At 40.0% G+C, this 20,377-nt stretch overlaps 1 long non-coding RNA gene across 5 annotated transcripts in view; it reads left to right on the forward strand.

Moving 5' to 3' along the window:
- LOC105936977 overlaps positions 1-20,377 on the forward strand; it is a 233,363-nt gene that overhangs the window by 198,692 nt on the left and 14,294 nt on the right. For all 5 annotated transcript variants that reach the window (XR_004931645.1, XR_004931646.1, XR_004931647.1 and 2 more), the window contains exon 3: positions 10,773-10,848. This is a non-coding gene — a long non-coding RNA (uncharacterized LOC105936977). The remainder of the gene's footprint in view (positions 1-10,772; positions 10,849-20,377) is intronic.

The following is a 20,377-nucleotide window of genomic DNA, read 5'->3' on the forward strand; positions in this document are numbered from 1 at the left end:
ACTGGTAGGTTTATGGGGGAGTGAGTGACAAAAGACACAATATGCTCTGATAAGTTTCATCCATTGTATGAAGATTAGGAAAAAAGATTAAGAATATCTGCAAAAAACAAAAAAAAAATGAAAATAAATAGGAAAGAGTACAGCGTGGTAGTGGATGATGGTAGGGGAGGTTTCTACTGGGCATATTGGCTTAATAAGGCTAAATACCAGACTGGGAATAATCTCCCAGTAAACTGTCTACTCATGAAAAACACAGCGATACAACAGCAGCAACTCTCGCTTTCTGCCCGTCTGCCACCCCCCCCCCCCCCCCGCCCCCCATCTATTCCCCCATCTCCCCCTCTCTGTCCACACTGGTCCCTGGCTGCCTTTTCTCTTTCTCGCTCTCCTTCCTCCCGCCGCCTCCTCTTCCTCGCTCCTTGTCTCGTCTCGGTAAGTAGGATAAGACTTGGAGAGCTCTGTCGTCGTGGAAACTGCCAAAAGTATTCAGTTTGAAGTTTGAGGAGGTCAGTTTGTGGGTCAGAGCAAGCCCCCCCCCCCCCCCCCCCCCCACACACACACACACACACACACACACACACACAGGGAGGGCTGAAGACCAGAGTAGGGGTGTAGAGGGGACCCCATATGGACCGGGACCCTTTCACTCGGGGGGGTTTAGGAGGGGGAATTGATGTTTTTGGTGGGCCAGGGGCCACTGCAAATCTCTGCTTATAAAACAGCTGTGGTGCCAGAACTTTTTAGATCTTTGGGGATTGAAATTAAGCTGATTATGAGTGAAATCACGCATTGTTGTATTTGAAATGTATAGCAGTTCAGTAACCCTAATGATTTCCCTCCTTTTAGTGAGACGATTCACGTTCTTCACTCAGGCTTCAAACGTCTTTACAGGTTTTTTTTCTTTTTCTTTTTAAATATGTTTCGTCATATTTCTCCAAACAATGTCGTATGAAAAAAAAGAAAAAGAAGAAAAAGTAACTCATGAATTAACAATTTTATCAATTCCTGCAGAAAACAGATTCTGGGTTGATGAAAAGTAAAAAATAAAAGTTTGGGAGTACTTTGATCCAAAGATATACAGCAAACTATTCAAAACTGGATCAACAATGAAAGAACTCAATTTAAAATTAAAAGTAACATGAAAATGGATAAAAAGAAAAACTATAGGTGGAATATGTGATATATGTGTCTCAGTTCCTTTGTTTTTTTTGAGACTATGCAAGACAAAATGTCTAGCCTAAGTTGATCTGCTAATCAAATCAGTTGTGAGACTTTAATAAACATAATTCAGCCTGGGTGACCCCCAAAAACTAACAACTGATTCAACGGTTAGTACATTTTCGGCTGACATTAAATAAACTGTGTCTCTTTCTTGGCTTTGGGACAAACTTGTCCCGTCAGGAAACACCGCTGCAGGTGTGCAAAGTGTCGCTCCATGATCACTCGGGGAGCTGGATGGTGGTTTCAGCTCGTGGGACGGATCAAACTGCACAGCTCAGTCCTGCACTGCCACCACACTGCCACTGCAGGTGCATTCACTCGTTCTCGCTTATGGTGATAGAGCAGCGATTGAGCAAGGCGTAAAACGAAACCCCGTCCTGCCAAACATGTGGCTCTGGAATCCACTGAGTGCATTTGAAAATCATTAACAAATAACAATTTAAAGCGGCAGAAAAGCGATGCTGATAATGTCTATAGCTACAAAAAAGACTTTAATGGAACATGTATTTAATTTCTTTCTTTGTCTTTTTCTAACTCTATTCTGTTTTGGCTCTGATGTAAATGTTTTCGGTCAGTTGGCGGCTGAGGCCCAGCAGGTGGTTCACAAAATCCACCATAACCCCCAGCAATCCCTGTCCAGCCAATCCAAGCGCAGCCCCGTCCGCTGCTGTGCATAGTTAGCCCTGACAGGACCCTCTGTGTCTGCGTCTGTGTGTGAGTGAGAGAACGAGGCAGGGCTTCTGCTTGCCAACTTTAATAATACATTTTTGAGATCAGTCTGTGCACGTTTCTCTGTATACATTCATGTGTTGTTTTTTCTACTGAAAGTAAGATCAGAAACTATAGTTTTGTCTGTAGGCCTCACAGATTATTCTGGAACGTGTAACAATTTGATCGAGGGCCTCGGGAAATGCAGCAAAGAAAATCAGTTTAGCTTTATTATCCGGACAGTAAATTAGATCTTTATAAAGCATTTAATAACTTGTTAGACCAACACCAGCAACTATAGGTGGGAACAAAGACCAACATTCAGAGGAAATATTAGCCAAAAAAAGTTGAAAATTCAAAATATGTTGATTGTTCTAAACTTTTGAAGTGCATTTTAAATGTGCTGCTGCTTGCATAATTCTTTTGGTCTTTTCTTCATGTTTGCCTTCCAAACAGTCAGATTTTCTTGCTGTCTTTTTAAAGAGAATCTATCAGCCCTTTGCTGTTTAACATTCAAAACATTTTGTTCACATTATACCAGACTAGATAAGTTATAATGGGACACGTGTTGAGGTACAAAGAGTTTGTTCGGTTCTTTTTATTTCCCATCTACAAAATCTGTTTTGCGTCTCTCGTGTGTTTTAAAACAAAAAAGGCTTTCTCTCATCTTTTTATTCACCACAACACACAAATCAGATCAGTCAATCATACATCAGAGTACTTTAAATACAGATGTTGAGGATATAGAACCACAATGTAAATGTTAGAAAATATTAAAATAAGTATAACAGTGAAAACAAATGGTAATAACAATAATAGGAGCATCTGAGTTTTGTGAAACCGTGCCAAAGTGTGCCGTGATTGTACATAAGTCAAACAATATCTGTTACGTCTACTGATTCCTCAGCAGCACTACTATGCTTTCAGTCAGTTTGATCCCATAGTTTTAGGCTCAGACGTGCACCATAAAACCATCTTACACAGGTAAACATTCTGCAAGCTGCTTTTCAGGTGTTAAAAATCCACCCTTTCATCCTCAGAATGAACATTAAGCAGAAAGGTACGAAGGGCCAAGTTGACACAGCGTCGCATCAGCTGCAAAAAGCAGTGTTGTTGTTCTGTGCTCTAAGCTGCCCTGGCTTACGTATGTCATCCAGCTGTTTACTGTTACTTCCTCCAGTCTAAAATCAAACTAAAATCATTGTCAGAGCATTCCCGGTAGATTTGTAGTGGCACAGGACAGGGTTTAGGGTCATGCTGTAAACGCTGTGACGTCTACTGTGATGACCACAGTTCGCTTGTTTGGATGTGCTAGAAAATGTAAATGATCCGTTAAAATTTAAGTTCCAAAAAGGAGAACTACCACAGAAAATTTATTTCTCGGCATTTCTAACAAATTGGTCAACGGCCAAAGAAACGCCCGTCTCAGTTGTTCAGTGGTCATCTAACATGCCAGCGTCTCAGCAAGTAGACAAGGTGTCTTGTGGTTGTTTTAGCTCATATATGTACCGCTGTATCTGTCCTGACAGCAATATTTCTTTCTACTGATTCCTCTTTTTCCCTTAAACATGAATGTGGTTAGCTTGTTGTGACTCTGAGCCATGTTCAAAGGCTACAATGAACGGCTAACCGCTAAGCTAACCGCTAGGCTAACCTGATACATAAATACTAGAAGCGTGGATGCGCAGCCAGCAAGCAGATACAAGGAAGGAAAGAGCACGGACATTGGTGTTATGTGAGCGAATCAGAATGATTGGCATGTGGGTCAACCAATAGATAAGGTGATTTATCTGAGACTGGAGTGACAGAGGGGGGTGAGAGCCGAACCAAACCCCAACCAATCTCTGCCATTCAGGCGGAACGGCAAAGATTGGTTAGAGTTTTTACAGGCCTGCAGCTCCCACAGAGGATGATTTTTTAACCTCCTTTTTGTGAATAACGCATTAACTACTTTCAGGTGGGAAGGACAATTTTACCCTGTAAAACAAAAAGTGTTTCTGAACAGGATTACCAACTATATCTTTAAATAAATCAAATTTGGAACAGAATTATGAATCTAGCTAAACTGCAAATCTACATTAATTTGTTTTATAAAACATCTCTGTTTAGTTAAGAAAAAAACTGAACAAAAAAGAAAAAGGTTTAAAAAGAATCATAAATCAGATGTTTGAAATTCTCACCTCAAATGCGCATCTGCTAGCTAATTATCCACCTTGGACGTAAAATATTTCTTTGGAACAAGTGAAAACTGTCAACCAATGCCGGCCAGCCTCCTAGCACAACACCTTTTGATCTGTGTGTCTGCAATAATTGATTTAGTTTATTTCCTCTTTGCAATTAGTGAAATAAAAAAAAAAAGGACCACGAGCTCCTGGAAGCATTTTACAAGCAATGCTTTGTGTGCACATGTGAATGAAAGGCGAGCAGTGGTGTGAATCACCCAACTATCATCAGCTTTGATTGGCCCTGAGTGGCCTGCGAGTGCTGAGGCCATCCTTGCTGTTTTCCACTGAGCTTAGGAGCGCCAGCTTACGCGTCTCTGTGTGCTATCCTCCTCCTATATCTTTCCCTGTGTGTGTGTCTCAGGATGTCTGAGTGCAGATATGTGTTTGCAGACCCATATCAAGCCCCCGTGTGCCCTGGAAAGTACAAACACATACAAGGGCATCAAGAAGGATGAGTGGGTTTTAGAGACTGCTATTCAGCCAGAGGATGTGGGTTGAAATTGCATCAGCAAGCAGCTGCTCCACTGAAGTGTCCTTGAGCAAGATGCTGTATTTCTATATCCGAAAATGATAGGAACTGTTGAATAACACAGTCCAGCTGCACAATGATTAAGGTAATGCTACTTTAATTTGTACCCTAAAAAAAAAAAAATATATCGCTCTCAGTCGTCTCCTCATTTTAAAACGTATTACTTTCTCAGTCAGATTTTAAGCTCCGGCAAAAGCCGAGGTGCCCCATTGAGAGATTTTTCACGTTGAAAATGTTTTTGCGGCGAACAGCCAAGATGTTGTTTTATATCCAGAACAAATAAAAATAAAAATCACTTGAAGAGAAAAAAAAAATAGCCCCTATTTCCTCTTGACCGAGAGGAAGTATCGCCGACTCAATTGCCCGCCTCGTCCCGCCTCTCTTTGAGCCGCATGCATACCAAAGGCCACACTAAAGGGAAAGAGAAAAGCTCTGGGTTAATATTTAACCAGGGTTATGTAAAGACGCAGCCAGATAGCTGAGCTCATGAACAAATACCTGCATGAGTGCAGGACATCAGCTTCATGCCCCAAAGATATGGATGTTCCTCACAGCAGAAGAACGGGTAAAATATGTTTAAACCTTAACACCGAACCGTTCTCCAGTGTGAAGCACAGAACAACGCAATAGTTTTAAACTACCCATAATACTTTGCTTAAAGGAGCGATAGCCTCCTTGTAGTCATTGAAAGTAGTCTTGATCGATACAGTTGTTCTTCAGCTTTTCTGAAGCTCTTTCTAACTGTTTCCGCTCATTTTCAGTCCAGCTATTGCACATTTCTTTAAAACATTACAAAGAAGTCTAACTACCAGAAAAGAAACTACAAATAAGAGTAATGAGTCAGAGCTTTTTTTGTAGAGTTAAGCTTTTTACCATCAGTATAAAACACCTAAATACTAGAAGGTGGTTTAAATACTGTTAAAACAAAAGGGGTTTAATTTCAGTGATTTTTGAGGATGCTGTTACTGGAATTGATGAGATACGACATTTTTGTTGTAGGAACGGGTTGTGGGAAAAGCAGATCGTCTGTTCTTAAAATTCACATTTTCTTCCACAGCTTACACTGTTACAACATAGACTTAAATATATACGGCTATTGTTGAAAGGTTTCATTTCCAAGTTCCAAGCCAGAAGAATCCCACAAATCATCCCTAAAGTTGTTGTTTCCACTCAGATAAACAGAAGCTCAGATTCCAGTTGGAAGCTGTGTGAACAAAAATTTGTGAAAATTGCTTAAATACTGGTTTCTGCTTTCTGTTAACTCTGTAGTATTATAAAACTACCATTTGGATTTTTTTATTGCATGGAATAGAGAGACCTTTAGCTTGTTCTATATACTTCAAACCACTTTATAACTGTATAAGCTGATTGATTTTGATTTTGTAAAGTGCCTTGAGATGACATGTTTCATGAATTGGTGCTATATAAATAAAATTGAATTGAATTGAACTTTAAGATGTATTTCTGCCATACATATAAAAACATAAAAAAAAACATTTCCACTGCTCTTTGACTAGAGAGAGTTTAAAACAGATTACATAGAGGAGTTAAACTTGAGTTAAAATGATGCTACAAAACACAGTTTGGGATATATTGAACCTTTATTTGTGACAATGAAAGTAAGGATAGTAGTTACTATACATACTTGTTTAAATCTGGTGAACCCAAAATGATTTATTGGCTCGTCTTGTGAACTAATTATATCGTTAGATGATGGTCTGGGATTCATGCAATAACTGTTGCTGCTGAATACAGATTGTGATGAAACTTTGATGTCGTATTAATTTCTCCCATAGGTACAATGACATTCCTCATATTACAATATCAACTTTCAACAATAATTCCCCTGGAGAGAAACATCATAAAGTAGACTGCTAGATTGAGGTTTTGGCATTTTTCATGTTTGCTTCACTAATATCTTCCACTCTTTCTGGTATTTCCTCATTTTTCTACTCCGGTCTTACCTGCAAAATGCCAATGATCAGAGATAAAGGTATATACAGAAGTGACGTAACCTGATTATTCACAAACTACATCAGGACACATTTGAACATGTATTTGTCATTGTTTCCATTTAACAAGGATGTTTTAAAATTCTATTTTCCACCAAGTCAAGGTGTAAATGGTTGTAGATCTTTACTACAGCATACGAATCACATATGTCCAATCATTTTCTCAGTTATTTAAAGAAACTAGACTAGTTACCCGCCACATTTAGTTACAACACAAACCATATGCGATTCATAGGACAGGGTCCTTCAGAGATGTAGCCCATCATTCCTGTTACTTGTTTTGCAGGGACACAAGACGCCTCTAAACTAATTTAAAGTTTCAGCACAAACCCAAATGTGCACAGAAGTGCCGTGGCTTAAGTGCACCCCATGCTGTGTGCATACGTATGTGCATTCATGGATGTCTGCAGATGTGTTAAAAAAGGGAATGCTCTATTTTTGGCCTAGTTGGCATTACTCGTACCATGTGCACCAGTGTGTGTGTGTGTGTGTGTGTGTGTGTGTGTGTGTGTGTGCACATGCTGCTGGTTTGTATAGAAAGTGCTGTGCGCAGGAGAACGGGGATTTGGTGCCATCAGCACAGTGATGTCAGCACACAGAGACAAACAAAGCCAGACTCCAAACCCTCTCTCCCAGCTACACACAATCCTGCTGGAAATGATGGGGGGCCCGGCTCTGGGGTCCCTCTTCTGTTAAAACACACGTGCACATGCTAACAGGTTTTTACACATGCAGAGGCGCAGAGATAGACCTGCATGCCCTTGTGCACATGTATGTATATATATATATATATATATATATGTATATATATATATATATATATATATATATATATATATATATATATATACAGATAAGTGCTGTTCTTGATATCTATTCTAATTCACTTTCATTGCGAAGATTTAAGAACTTCTAGATATTAAAACAATAAACATGTAATGACGCGTTTAACTGATATTTGGTCTGTCTCTATGAATCTATATCTTACACACAATATGTCCCAAAAGATAGATTAAAAACCTTTAAAATGTTTCTTTTTTTGTGTGAATCTCAAATTAAATAAAACCAAATCAACTGTAAAGCTGCCATTTAAAAAAAAAATTATTCCTGCAGGGCATAAATCAGAACAAAACAAAGATTTCTGGCTCTTTTCGCCAAAACCTGTGTTAATGAAATGAACTAATGTTGGAGTCTTTCTAACAAAACGTCAAGCAAGTATTGGACAAACCGCGGTTCTGCAGATATTAATGCTGTTAGAGCAGAGAGAGAGCAGCCAAATCAGAAACACACCTTTGTTTGCATTGGCCTGGCCCTTTTACCACACTGCTCCATCCCCAGCTGCACACCTTGCAAATGGGGGCAGACATTACTGTATCTGTGGTGTACTTCATATGAATATAGTGTGACTGCAAACAGTAATACTGATATTATAATGGGTTTAAGGGCTGGAAAAAGACATTGGGAAGAAAGAACAGAGAAACTGCTTTTAAAACGTTGGCAGCTACAGCTTAGAAATACAAATGTTTGATTTGTTATTGGAGGTAAGATCACTCATTTATAAAGTTTAGTTACCCGTTTAAGCCCCATACTTGTTAATCAAATAGTTTAAAGAGAAGTTGTGGATATAGATGCAGCAATGCAGCGTCTTCGTTTAGCTGATCAGGTATGATAAGTAATCTGTAGAAATGTTGCTTACACAAACTTTCCTTTTCCTTTCCTTTTGTCGCTCTTTGTCCAGTGAATCCATGTGTCGACTGTTTATTTGCTAATATTCAAATTGTTAAGTCACACTTTGATGCTTTTCCCAGGGTTGAGCATTTAAGCATTTATGTTCCTAAGGTGGTTAATTAGAGAAAATAACTGTTTTTTTCTTACACTTAAATTTATTGTGTTTGTTTTAATGTGTGGTTTAATGATGCACGTGCCTGAAATCCAGTAGACAGATCATTGCAGGCTTTCAGTATGGATGATTCAATAGGACTGGATGTTTGTGAGGAAAGCAAACTGACCAACCTGGGTCTGTATTACATGAAACTCAGACTAAGCTGCCAAATAGACATTTATCAACTAAGACATAAAAGTACGGGGATGTTTTGATCAACATTTCTGGCCCTCTATGCCACAGAGGGACAGTTACATTCATTAAACTGCGTCGTCCATTTTTCTTGACTTTAAAAGATGTTTTATCCAAAGCAGAGTTTCAGGAATGCCTTAATAAACTTCTCCGATATGGGGTTATGTTAGCTACTTTAATGTTCTGATAAGAGATCATCTCAAATCTGATTGGCTGCATTATTTGCCTCTAAACTGACAGCTAGTCCTTTATCATCTCACTTTCTTCTGGTGGCTCTGATTGGCTGAGACAGCCTAGCATGCTGCCTGTTGTCTACTGCAGGTGAAACGCTGGGAGAAATACTTACTGTACCACAAACAGCATAAACAAAAATCTTACACTCTGTAATGAACGTCACCAAGAATAAACCACTTTCTCAGAATAAAAGCTTTGCATTGGATGTCAAATAAGTTGAACTTTATGTTTCTGTTTTAGTTAATTCAGGATATTTTCACGTGACACAGCAGAACAATTAGAAACCGTTTCAGTTTGTTTCTTTGCCTTAAATGCCGCTCTGTCACAAAGAAGCCAGTCAGGCTGGTGCTGATGTGTGTTTGTGTGGTTTATTTTATTTATTTTAATCAATTATCTGATTTTAGACATGAGCAAATTTAGCGTAGTAGCTATTTTCATGTAACCCTTTCCTAACTTATGGAAACAGCAACTTTGAATCGCATGTTCTTTTGTCTTTCCCATTTTTAAGAGCGGCTAATGAAATGGGCATTTGTGTTACATTCTATTTATTCCCCAGGAAAACAGGAATTTATGGATTAGTGATTAAACTCACTGATATTCAGACCATCTTAAAAACTTAACGCATTGAATAAAAGTTACATTTATTTGACAGAAGTTTGTCATAAATAATTTTTTATGATTCGTTATTTCTTAAAGTTGTATTTTTTTTTGTTCCAAAATTTATACATTTTAAAGCTTGTATTCATTTCTAATTATGTCTTTGATGTAAAAAAAAATATTCTAGGGCTTTTACACATCTTTTCCAGGGTAAAGATTAATCGAAATATACCTAAAGTATAATCCATGTCTGCCTTTTGGAAACAAAATTTTCCAAGTTTTCATTAAGAAGGATGTCACTTTAAAGGAACTATATGTTTTAGAGCATTTATCATATTTTGTGGAAAGGCTGTTAACGCGACAACTAGCAATTGTTTCTGTTTGTCTCTGTGCTTTAAATGCTCCTCTGTCCAAGACAGTCGGAGACAAACCGGGGCTGGTGGTCCGTTTGTGCGTGTTCGTGTTTATTTCTGTGACTTTTTTTATTTTATTTTGGGGCAGTGGGGTTGTGGTAACTGGGCATTCTGGACCCAGACAGGTCCTCATTATACTGGCGGAGGACGAACCCTGTGGTACTGCACACCATTCAGACAAGTTTAAAGGAGAGAGAGGGGTGTCACCATGTCTGCATGGATGCTTTTGTTTGTGATGTGCATGTGGAGTGAAGTGAGATGTGTATTTGACTGACAAAAATTTGTTTTTTTTCGTACTGACACGGTTTACGTTTCACATACTTTAACCGTCCTTTCGGGTAAATTCAAGACTTTGTGCACAGAAAGTTTGCTGCAGTGCAGGCGGGGGGGAAGAGTCAGCAAGTTACTCGCCCTGAACTGTATTTGTTGCCTGGTAACACAACCTTGGATCACGAAACACTGGGAGCCATTGTGAGCGTACAAGGATTCACGATGAACTCTGACTTTTCAGTCTCAGCAGCTTTTCACCAAGGCCGAGTGTTTTATAAATCTGTCTCCTATCTGTGAATTCACCCACAACTCCTACTAATAGATACGGCGAAAACAGGTTTTCTGTGCTGATAACGCCTCAGAAACGCACGTAGCTCTACGGGCTGCGACAGATGTTTACGATCAACGGCATATTCATGTGAAATCCTTCTGGACACAAATACAAGAGTCAGATTCTCACTTTTCGTTCGTCTTTTTTTTGTTTTTCAGTTATGCAATTCGAGATTAAAGACACACCCAAGAGACGGAGGCAGCGACTGAACCAGATGGCAGAAACTGGGACCTGGTAGGTACACGTCACAGTAAACCGCACGTTCAGACAGCTAGACACGCAGGGAGTCCCCACAAAGAGAGGCGGCGAGGCCTCGGAGGGTACCCGGTCATGCCCAGCTTCCGCTGCGCTCCAGATTGAGCGTGGCGCAGTGTTTATGAAGTCAGATGCTTGGAGGAAGGCCAAGCATTGTTCCGACAAGCAGCTGGATGGTAATTTCCAAAGAGACGGAGAGAAAAGCGCTTCCTTCTCACTACGGTCGCTGCCATTACATCTCATGACGAGCGAATCAAAGGAGAGAAGCAGATTATGGCAAACGAGCGGGAACACCGCAAACAGAATCCACTTGGAGGCTTGTAAGTGTCTCTCATCGCCTTCTGGCTTTAACAAACAGTAATTTTCTCAGCAGACTAAGCGGAGAAATGTTGAATCCTAATTGTGAAAATGCAACGCCTCGCAAAAAGTATTCCTATCCCTCGATCTTATTCGTCTTTGCAGGTAATCTTTTGAGATTACTCTGTACTTTGCTCCATCTCGCTTAACTTCACTGAGTTGTTTCTAAATACAGTAAAACTATCCCCCACAGCATCATCCTGCCGCCATCTTGCGTCACACTATGTTACGCAATGTGTGCGAGTTTTCCAGCCAACATAACATGCTGGATGTAGGCAAAAACGTTACATCTCAGTCTCATCTGACCAGAGCCGGGTCAAATTCGGACTTTCTTAAACTCAAACAGTCGTGCTTGATTAGTTATTAGAGTTATTACCAAGGATTTGATAACAAGTCGCCTATTTCCTAAAATAACGGCCTAAGTCATTCATTGTCATATTATTTTGTGTGTGTTCTGAAAAAACAGAAAAAAATTACTTTGGGCAATATTCTGGAAAGGTGACAAAGTGAAGAATCCAGTCACGAATGATAGTTCGCATGTTCAGGAACACGTTAATTTATTTAACGCCTGAATTATGTGTAGACGGGACTTTTTGATCCTCTTTTGAATCTGTCATTGGGTCCATTCCACAGACACACCCACAGTGACTCAGTGCTGATGTACAGGGAAGAAAAACTGAGTAAAAAAGGTCAAGCTCTAATGAGGAGCTTAGTGTGCTTCATTCTTGGCCGGGCAAAAGGATTCACACCCTTTGAACCCTTTTCCTGTTTTGTCAGATTATTACCATAAACTTCACTGTATGTTTTAGGAATTTGTGTAGACTAATAGGAATTAGGGCCTAATTGGGAAGCAGAAGGGAAACATGCAAACTAGTAAAATCCTGAAAAGTGCTCCGTATTTAGTGTTAAATCCCTCTGAGTGATTACTTTACAGAATTACCTTTTACGTCAGTTGCAGCAGCACATCTTTTGGGGGTATCACTAATAACTCTGCAAAACAAGATTTGTTTTTTAATTTTTGACACATTTTTTTAGATATAAAAACACTCAAACATTTAGACTTCTGCCTATTCTTATTCACAGACCAGCTCGAGTTGGAAAGCCTCCATGAACAGTAATTTCATAATGGCTTTCAGTCTGGACTTTGACTGGGCCATTTTAGCAAATCAGTATGCGTTGATCTATGTGAACCTTAGCTACAAGTCTTTTTCACCCTTTAAAGGTATATAGCCACATAATATGCTTATAAAAAAAAGTCCCAAAACCATTTGATTGTAATAAAATAAAGTTATATTCACCAAGCCTCCATCTTGATAATGTTTTGATGGTCCTTTTTTTGACGCTAGCTAAGAATCCAGTGCTGGGCACGATTTACAGATATAAACAGATGTGGCGCCATCTAGCGACAGTAACGCAGAACTATAATAATGCCGGGTTGCTTAATTAATAAATCAATTGTAAATAATGCTGGACTGAGCCTGAGCCTCTGAAATGCCTTGCAGTAAAGCTGCAGCTCGGCGAGATCGAAGACCAGCCTTTATTAATTAAATACACAGATCTACAGCAACTTGAATAGCCTCATATCAGAACTAGTGGTGGTGGTGATATACACCAGGAGGTTGTTTGCTGACCCTTCAAAAGAAAAGAAAGAGAGAGGATAACTGAAGCTCTAACCGAATTCATCACCTTTGATGATCAGTTGTTTTCAGTGGTCAATGATATTGTTAAGTTATCTGTGATCTATAAATACCAATTTATTAAGTACTCTGTATCGGAACTTGAAATCAGCAAGTATCTAAACTACAGTACTTATACTTGTACTCGGTCTGGGAAAAACTGACACCCTTAATCAGAACATTTACTCACATCAGTCAATGCGCCGGTCACATCTGAGCCTCGACAGGTTTAGCATCCGCTTCAGTGAACACCAACGTTCAGACTGTATTCCCAGCGACATTCCAATCTTTTCCCTCTTGGATCTTGGACCATTCTGCATTGTTTAGCTGGGAGATGCTAATAGCTGTTAGCCACTTCTTCTATTTTAACCCCTGCTGTGCAGTACGTACTTCTGTTAAAATCGGAAAAAAACACGAAAGGCTTTATTTACTAACAAATTGAGCAAAAACAAAGCGTAAAACACCAAAATGACAACTAATATGCCAGCAGGACGTGATAATTGTTCATGAAAACTTTGTATGCAACCAGAGTGAGCTACTGACGTATAAATTAAGAAAAAGTCAACGAACGTGGCCATGCACCTTTAATAGGTGTTTTCCAGGATTATGCTCTCTTCAGACCAGCTGACCAGCTGCCTTCACAGTGCTGAGATGTTGTTAACATCCATGCGGTATATTCTGTGTTAGTTGTCTGAGACAAATGTAAGCAAAAAAGTTAAAAAATAATTCTTCTGACCTGAGAACTTTCTTCCACATTAGGAGTTCCCTCTTTGCCAACTGGGACTTTATATTTATATTGGCTTTCTGTCAACAAAAGCTTTACTATTCTAATTCTTCTATGTTGGTCTATCTCATGAAATCCCCATAAAACACGCTGAAGTTTGTGTTCGCAATGCGACAAAATGTGGAAAAAAAAAAAAACTTCAAAGGTTATGAATTCCTTCTCAAGGCAGTGTACCAGCTGAAAGCATGTATACATTTATCGGATCTTAAATGAGGGGAAAAAAAGGAAATAAAGTTGGAGGGAGGTTGGTGAGAGCTGCGCAGATATCCCGGTCAGGAGGAATGTGTCAATTTGCTGTCAACTATTCGCTGCTTTGTCAGGCGACCGCAGAGCGCTGGAAACGCGTAAAAGTAGCCCCCTTTTCACACCTTGGGTTGCTCCCGCCCTCCTTCCTCCCCATCACGGCCCTCCTCGGCCCTCCCTCCCCCTTCCTCACACACACGGTAGCAGCAGAAACCGGGCCAGCGCTGCTGCAGCTGTGACCAGAACAATAGCATTCCTCAGGTTTTAAACGCCTGGCACTTAGATTCCTAACAGTCAAATTCCTGGCGGGGGGAAGCTGGGGTGGGTTGCTATAGGACGCCGAGAGCTGTGAGGAGCCTTGTGAGGAGACGTACAGTTGTAAAGCTCTGTGATTTGGCTTTTATTTCTTCTTTTTATGAGTGGGGTGTTGTAGCTCTGTTGTCCCTCCTCGCGTTCTTTATTTCTCAGATGTGACGTTTTCAGCACGTTTTCAGCAGCTTAGGTTAAGAGGCGTCCTGCTGCTCCTTCGGGGCGCCGCGTGTTGATCGAAGCACCTGTTAGGTCAACACGCGGCGCCTCGTAACGTGGCTCCCAGCACATGTGGAGCTGCAGACCAACACAGATGTGCCGGAAACGACACATTAGTTTCAGGAGCGTTAAATTAGGTGTTAACAGAGGAAACAAACACGGCTCGTGTTTATGTGCTCATCTTAATTCTGACAGAACACACGCCAAAAAACAGTTATTTCTGTCCAATTTCTTCTTCTCGGTGATAATTAGTCCCTCGTCCCTCGTTTATTCCGCTACATACTCATTAGGTTCCTTTTTAAAAGTGAGGAATATAAAGCTGGAAGCTGAAATAGTGCAGGCCTCGCCGTGCACGCGTGCCTTCTCTGCTGGTTTAAGTTCACACAGCCACGAGCGGCCCAAACTATCAGGCTATCAGAAATAACCCCCCAAAAATAACGGCTCTCTCATTAACCACGCCTGTTTCACAATTTAAATATAAATGAATCTAATTTAGAAAACCTCGGGCGCGATGAAGGAGACTCATTTAGAGCCAATCTAAAATTAATGAGGGCATCTGGAGAGAGGGGCAGAGTGGCGAGGGGCCCTGCGTGGCTTAACAGATACCGTGCTTAACACGCTACTGTACTTTAAACACTGGAAAATCCCCATTAATTTTGAATTAGTACAGTATTCAGAGGGGTGAAAAAGAGCTTTAATTTTTTTTTTCCCCGCCCTGACATGATGCAGAGACTTTTTTGGATGTGACTTTTGGCCTCTTGGCTGTGAAACGGTCTTTAGGTTGTTAAATATCGCTGCTTTCTATGTCGCCGTCCTGATCTGGACGTGCAGAACCTAACATTTAATGATTTAAATGGAAACGTTGACGTTTTTTATCTTTGGCTCATCAGATTTACAGTAAGGATTCTGAGCCTTGGACGTTTAGGTTTTGCATTTTCGTTTCTCCTGACCATTTATTTCCCATGACACGCCTGCTGTAACGTCCTCTCTCCCTCAGCTGCCCCTCGCAGACGCCAGCCAGCTCCCACAGCGACTGTTTGGTTTTGCGGGTTTAATTCCCGATGGGTTTGGGTCTAGAGTGATTAGGCTGAGCCCTAAAGGCCGGCAGGCTTGTCAGGTGTCTCCACACATTAATGTCCTCCTGTTCACAGCCTGAGTCGACAGCCCAGCGAGGGAGAGGGGGAACGAGAAGCGCTGATCGACTCTGATGGGAGGCACATGAGGGATGATGAGAAGCTGATTGTATTGTTAAGTTATTGGATCTGATTCACACACAAGTTTTAATTTTAGAGAGCCAGGGTGTTTGGAGAAGATTTGTTTAGATTGGTTGGATTGGTTTTAAAGCTCAAAAAGGCTCAGAAAAAGTGTTTTATTTTTATGCATGGATAGAAAATGTTGCGTTTTACTTATGATAAACAAGGTCTGTCCAAATGATCAGCAACCTTATTACATATAGAAAAGTTACTTTATATCCTGCAAAGTTACTTTATTTATCCTGCAAAGTTATTTTATTATCCTGCAAAGTTACTTTATTTATCCTGCAAAGTTATTTTATTATCCTGCAAAGTTACTTTATTTATCCTGCAAAGTTATTTTATTATCCTGCAAAGTTACTTTATTCTGAAATCCACTGCAATTCACTGAAATTCTCAAGCTGTATGCAAACGAAATTTCGTTCTGTACGCACTCTGTGCATACAAAATGACAATAAAGTTAGTCTAAGTCTAACTACCTTAAAATAAATTCAGCTTTTTTTCTGAAACATAATCACAAACTGATTTTTTTTAAACCTTTCTGACCAACAGTTTCACTGTGTGGTGTTAAAATAAACTTGGCTCCTCATCCAGACGTTTTTTTTTTTTTGTTACAGTTTTAATTGCTGTAAAGTTTTTAGTCATCGATTCAACTCTAAATGTGTACAAGTCAAACTTGGATGGTTGAGTTATTTTTCCCGCATTTAGCTGAAATATGAAACTCGTCTGCATTACTCTACTGGCATGTTCGCCTGTCTTTACCGTGTTGGAGAGTGAATCAGAGGACACATGATGTTTAAACCACAAGAAAACAGATAGATAGATAGATAGATAGATAGATAGATAGATAGATAGATAGATAGATAGATAGATAGATAGATAGATCATCATCAAATCACTCTAGAAATCATTCTAAAAATCACAGTAGATTGCACTAATTTTCAGGATAAAGATGCAGCAGCGATTTATGTAAACAATTGAAATGAAAAACTCTAATGTTCTGTTGTGGTCCAGGTTATTTTTTCAGTTAAGCTATCTTTTCTGTCTTAGGATTTATTTCTGTTTCTTGTTTTGTTTTGGATTTATGCTTAGCCTGTTTTTGTTATCTGGCCTTTGTTGTTAGTTTTTATTTCAGCCCGTGTCTGTTTAGTCTTATTTCTTACCTTAGTTTCTGTCTGGCTCTGTTGGTCTGCCTGAAGACTGCTTTTTGTCCCTTGGATCCTGTTAATAAAGACTTTTTTAGCATCAGCTCCGTGTTCGGCTAACATTGGATTCAACCCTAGCAAATCATCACAAAAAACAATGTAACAATGTAAACAATATATACTATAGTCAGTGCTGGAGTTTATAACTCGCTGATTAAATGTTATCGGGTTAAGGGTGAGACTTTTTGATTGTCTGGTTACACTAATGCAACAGGAGATGAATTAATTATAAGGCTTTTCATTCATTCTTATCAGGTGCAGCAATAAGTCTGGAGCACATTGTGAATTCTTCACTTCTGACTAACGTATTGGAGTCAGTTTGTCCATGCTAAGATACTCAAAAGTTTAAAACTTTTCTGAGGATTTGCCATTCCGGGCCGCCTTCAGTAAAAGTCTGAGACACCGGTGGATGCTGCCTCGGCATTTTCCTTAGCCTTTAACCCTGGAACCAGCTGAGTGTCAACAGCGCCGACGTTTCCCCGCTGGATTCAAACAAACTTGCTTTGTGTCGGTGCACAAACAACTTCCTGCATGCAGGCATCCAACTTGTTAGTGGGGGAGACCGGGCATCTCCTGCCCCCATACCCCCCCCCTCCCCAAAACCCCCCTAAAAAAGAGAAAAAAAAAAAAACTCTTCCTGCTTGTGACCTCCAACCTCCTCCTACCCCACCCACACCCCGCACTTACCCAGCATGGTGCAGCTATAGGAGGGGAGGAGGTGGTAATGGGGACAGGGTATTAGGCTTTAGTGTGTGTGCCCAGACAGAGGAGGTGATGTTAGGTTTTAAAGGGGGGTGGGGGGGATTGTGTCTTGTTTTGAAGACGTGGAGAAATAAAGTGTAGGAGGCTGAGGGGGAGGAGGGTGGGACGAGGGGACCTGCTGAGATGGCAGCCTATATACACTCATCCTCCTTCCTGCTATACCTCTGCCTCCATCCCTCTCCTCATGTCCTCCCCCTCCCCCTCCCGCCTCTCCTCTGTCTCCAGCCGCGGGGGTAAAGTACATTACATGCCTGCTAATCAAACCTACATTACAAGTTTGGAGGGGACGGAGCAAGAATCTCGAGTGTTTTTCTTTCTTCTCTTCACCTTCCTTGCTCCCCGAACTCTGCTCGCTTGTGACGAGCGTGAAATCTCAGAGTAATACCCCAAACATAAAACCCCTGAGAGCACACCGATGACGCGGCTGCATTTATTTGCTCTGTAACTGAAAGCATGGGGTGTTATAGCTTGAAATGATGTGACTAAAATAAAAAAAAACTTTAAATTAACATCTAATGCTTTTAATTCAATCTAATGGATATTCATTGCTGCTTTTCTTTTATAACTATCTGTGTGATCTCTTGATCAATTATAGGATCATTAGAAATGATTTAAAAGTAAGTTATAACATCATCCTGAACCAAAAGAGCAAAAAGAAACACATACACACAAAAACAAAATAAAGAAAACAGTGAGTATGCTGACGATAGAGTGAAATATGATGATGGATTTATGAAGCTGTATTAAAGTGTTTTCCCCCATTGTAGATGTCTGTTGAAGTATTTCTGCCACAGTTCAATATTTTAGCTCATTAAACATATAGAGACATTGAACCAAGACCACCAGAGTATATATATATATATATATATATATATATATATATATATATATATATATATATATATATATATATATATATATAGTGCAGATTTTAAATGATAATGACCAAATTGATCGTGTGAGGGAAAAATTTAGTTCAGTCTCTCAGGCCAAAGCTTTCAAATCAATAAATCAGGTAAACAGAACCTTAATGAATACGGGAGCAAGGCTGAAACTTCCCAACAAGCAACACATCAGGCTCAAGATTTAAGAACAGCTGAGAAACAAAGACACTGACACACACCAGTGTGGAGTTACAGGGCCATTTCTGAGGGCCTAAACAAACCAGATCCAATGTGGCGTCCGGTCCGACTGGATTGTATGATGTCCACAGCAAGTAGGAGATGTTAAAGTAGATGGGACCGTGCAGACTGCTGGCAATTCCCTGCGAATCCCAAGCAGTCTTGCCATTTGAGAAAACTTAGAAACGTGCTGGTGGTACAGTGAGGGTCCAAGTTTTTATTTGTTTCTTCAGGCCCTTGGTTAATTGCTATAGTTGATGGAAACATGAATTCTGGTCTCTAGCGAGAAATCCAAGAGAATCTCCGTCCATCAGGTTGTGACTCTAAATTGAGGCACACCTGGTTTGTGCAGCACAATAATTATCCATAATTATCCAAAGCATACCAGATTGCCAACTTTTATTTGGGTCAAACTTGTGCAGAACTTGCTGCTGTATTATATTACCATGTGATGAATGTGATATAATAATTAAAAAGAAATAAACACCTGTTGGCTGTTTAGAAACCCCACCTGGAAATTACTGCCCTCTCAGGTGAAAACAGGTTCAGGGAACAAAGCTGTAGCACCAAAGATTATTTCACCATCTATTTGCACATGTACAAGCTAATAAGATGACATTAGTTAAAAGTCTAGATGAAACTTTAACTGCCTCATATGTTGATTTTGCACATACGTCTTCCTTAATTGAAGGTTTTTAGGAACAGACGGTGACTTCTTAAATAAAATGGTTTGGAGTGATTTGAAGACCCACTTGTTCCGACTGGCTTTTAACTAGTTTTTAACTATTTTTATGCCATTATGTTGCATTTATGGTGTTTTATCTTTTTAGTTTTGTGTTTAGCGGTTGTTTTTATCGTGAAACACTTTGTGGTTTTTATCCTGTGAAAAGTGCTACGTAAATAAAGTTTACTTAAAAAAAATCAACTGAGCTCTTTATTTATGCTCAGTTTGGCCACAGTTATTTTAAAGGTTTTTGTGGCACTAGTGGCCTTTATTTGCAGTGTTCAGACAGGAAATGGTCAGAGAGGGAAGAGGGAAAGACATGCAGCAATGGTCCCAGGGTCGGGAATCAAACCTGTGGTATAATCGCCTCCATGTATGGGACGCCCGCTCTACCTCTACACCACGTGCCGCCCCATTACCAGAAGCACTTTAACTCAAATGAAAACTTTGGATCTCTGCTTTATTGTCTCAACACAAAGGATGAAAATGAGTCCCTTTTGTAGCCGCTTGTTTGATAATCCTTGTGACCAATAGGATGTTTGAATCTCTGTATTTGTCGACAGCATCAGAACAAAGTGGGAGGTTTAAGCCCTTTTTTATTTACCCGTTTTCTACACTTCCTCGAGACCGTTATAAAGAGCCGCTTTTAAGATATTACAAATACAATATGATTCCAAAGTTAAAGCCCCCCTTGAAAACCCATCTGTCTGCAATAATTAGCAACATGTAAGCTCTTAACAGGGCAAACAAAACGCAGAGGCTTTGCCCAAATTGGAGACTTTCTATTACACTAAAGATGAGTAGTTCATCTTTGAAGAGGGCGTGGACTGAGCAATCAGGCATTAAATCTTTTCT

Source organism: Fundulus heteroclitus, chromosome 9, assembly GCF_011125445.2.
Source record: "Fundulus heteroclitus isolate FHET01 chromosome 9, MU-UCD_Fhet_4.1, whole genome shotgun sequence".
NCBI classification, from domain to species: domain Eukaryota; kingdom Metazoa; phylum Chordata; class Actinopteri; order Cyprinodontiformes; family Fundulidae; genus Fundulus; species Fundulus heteroclitus.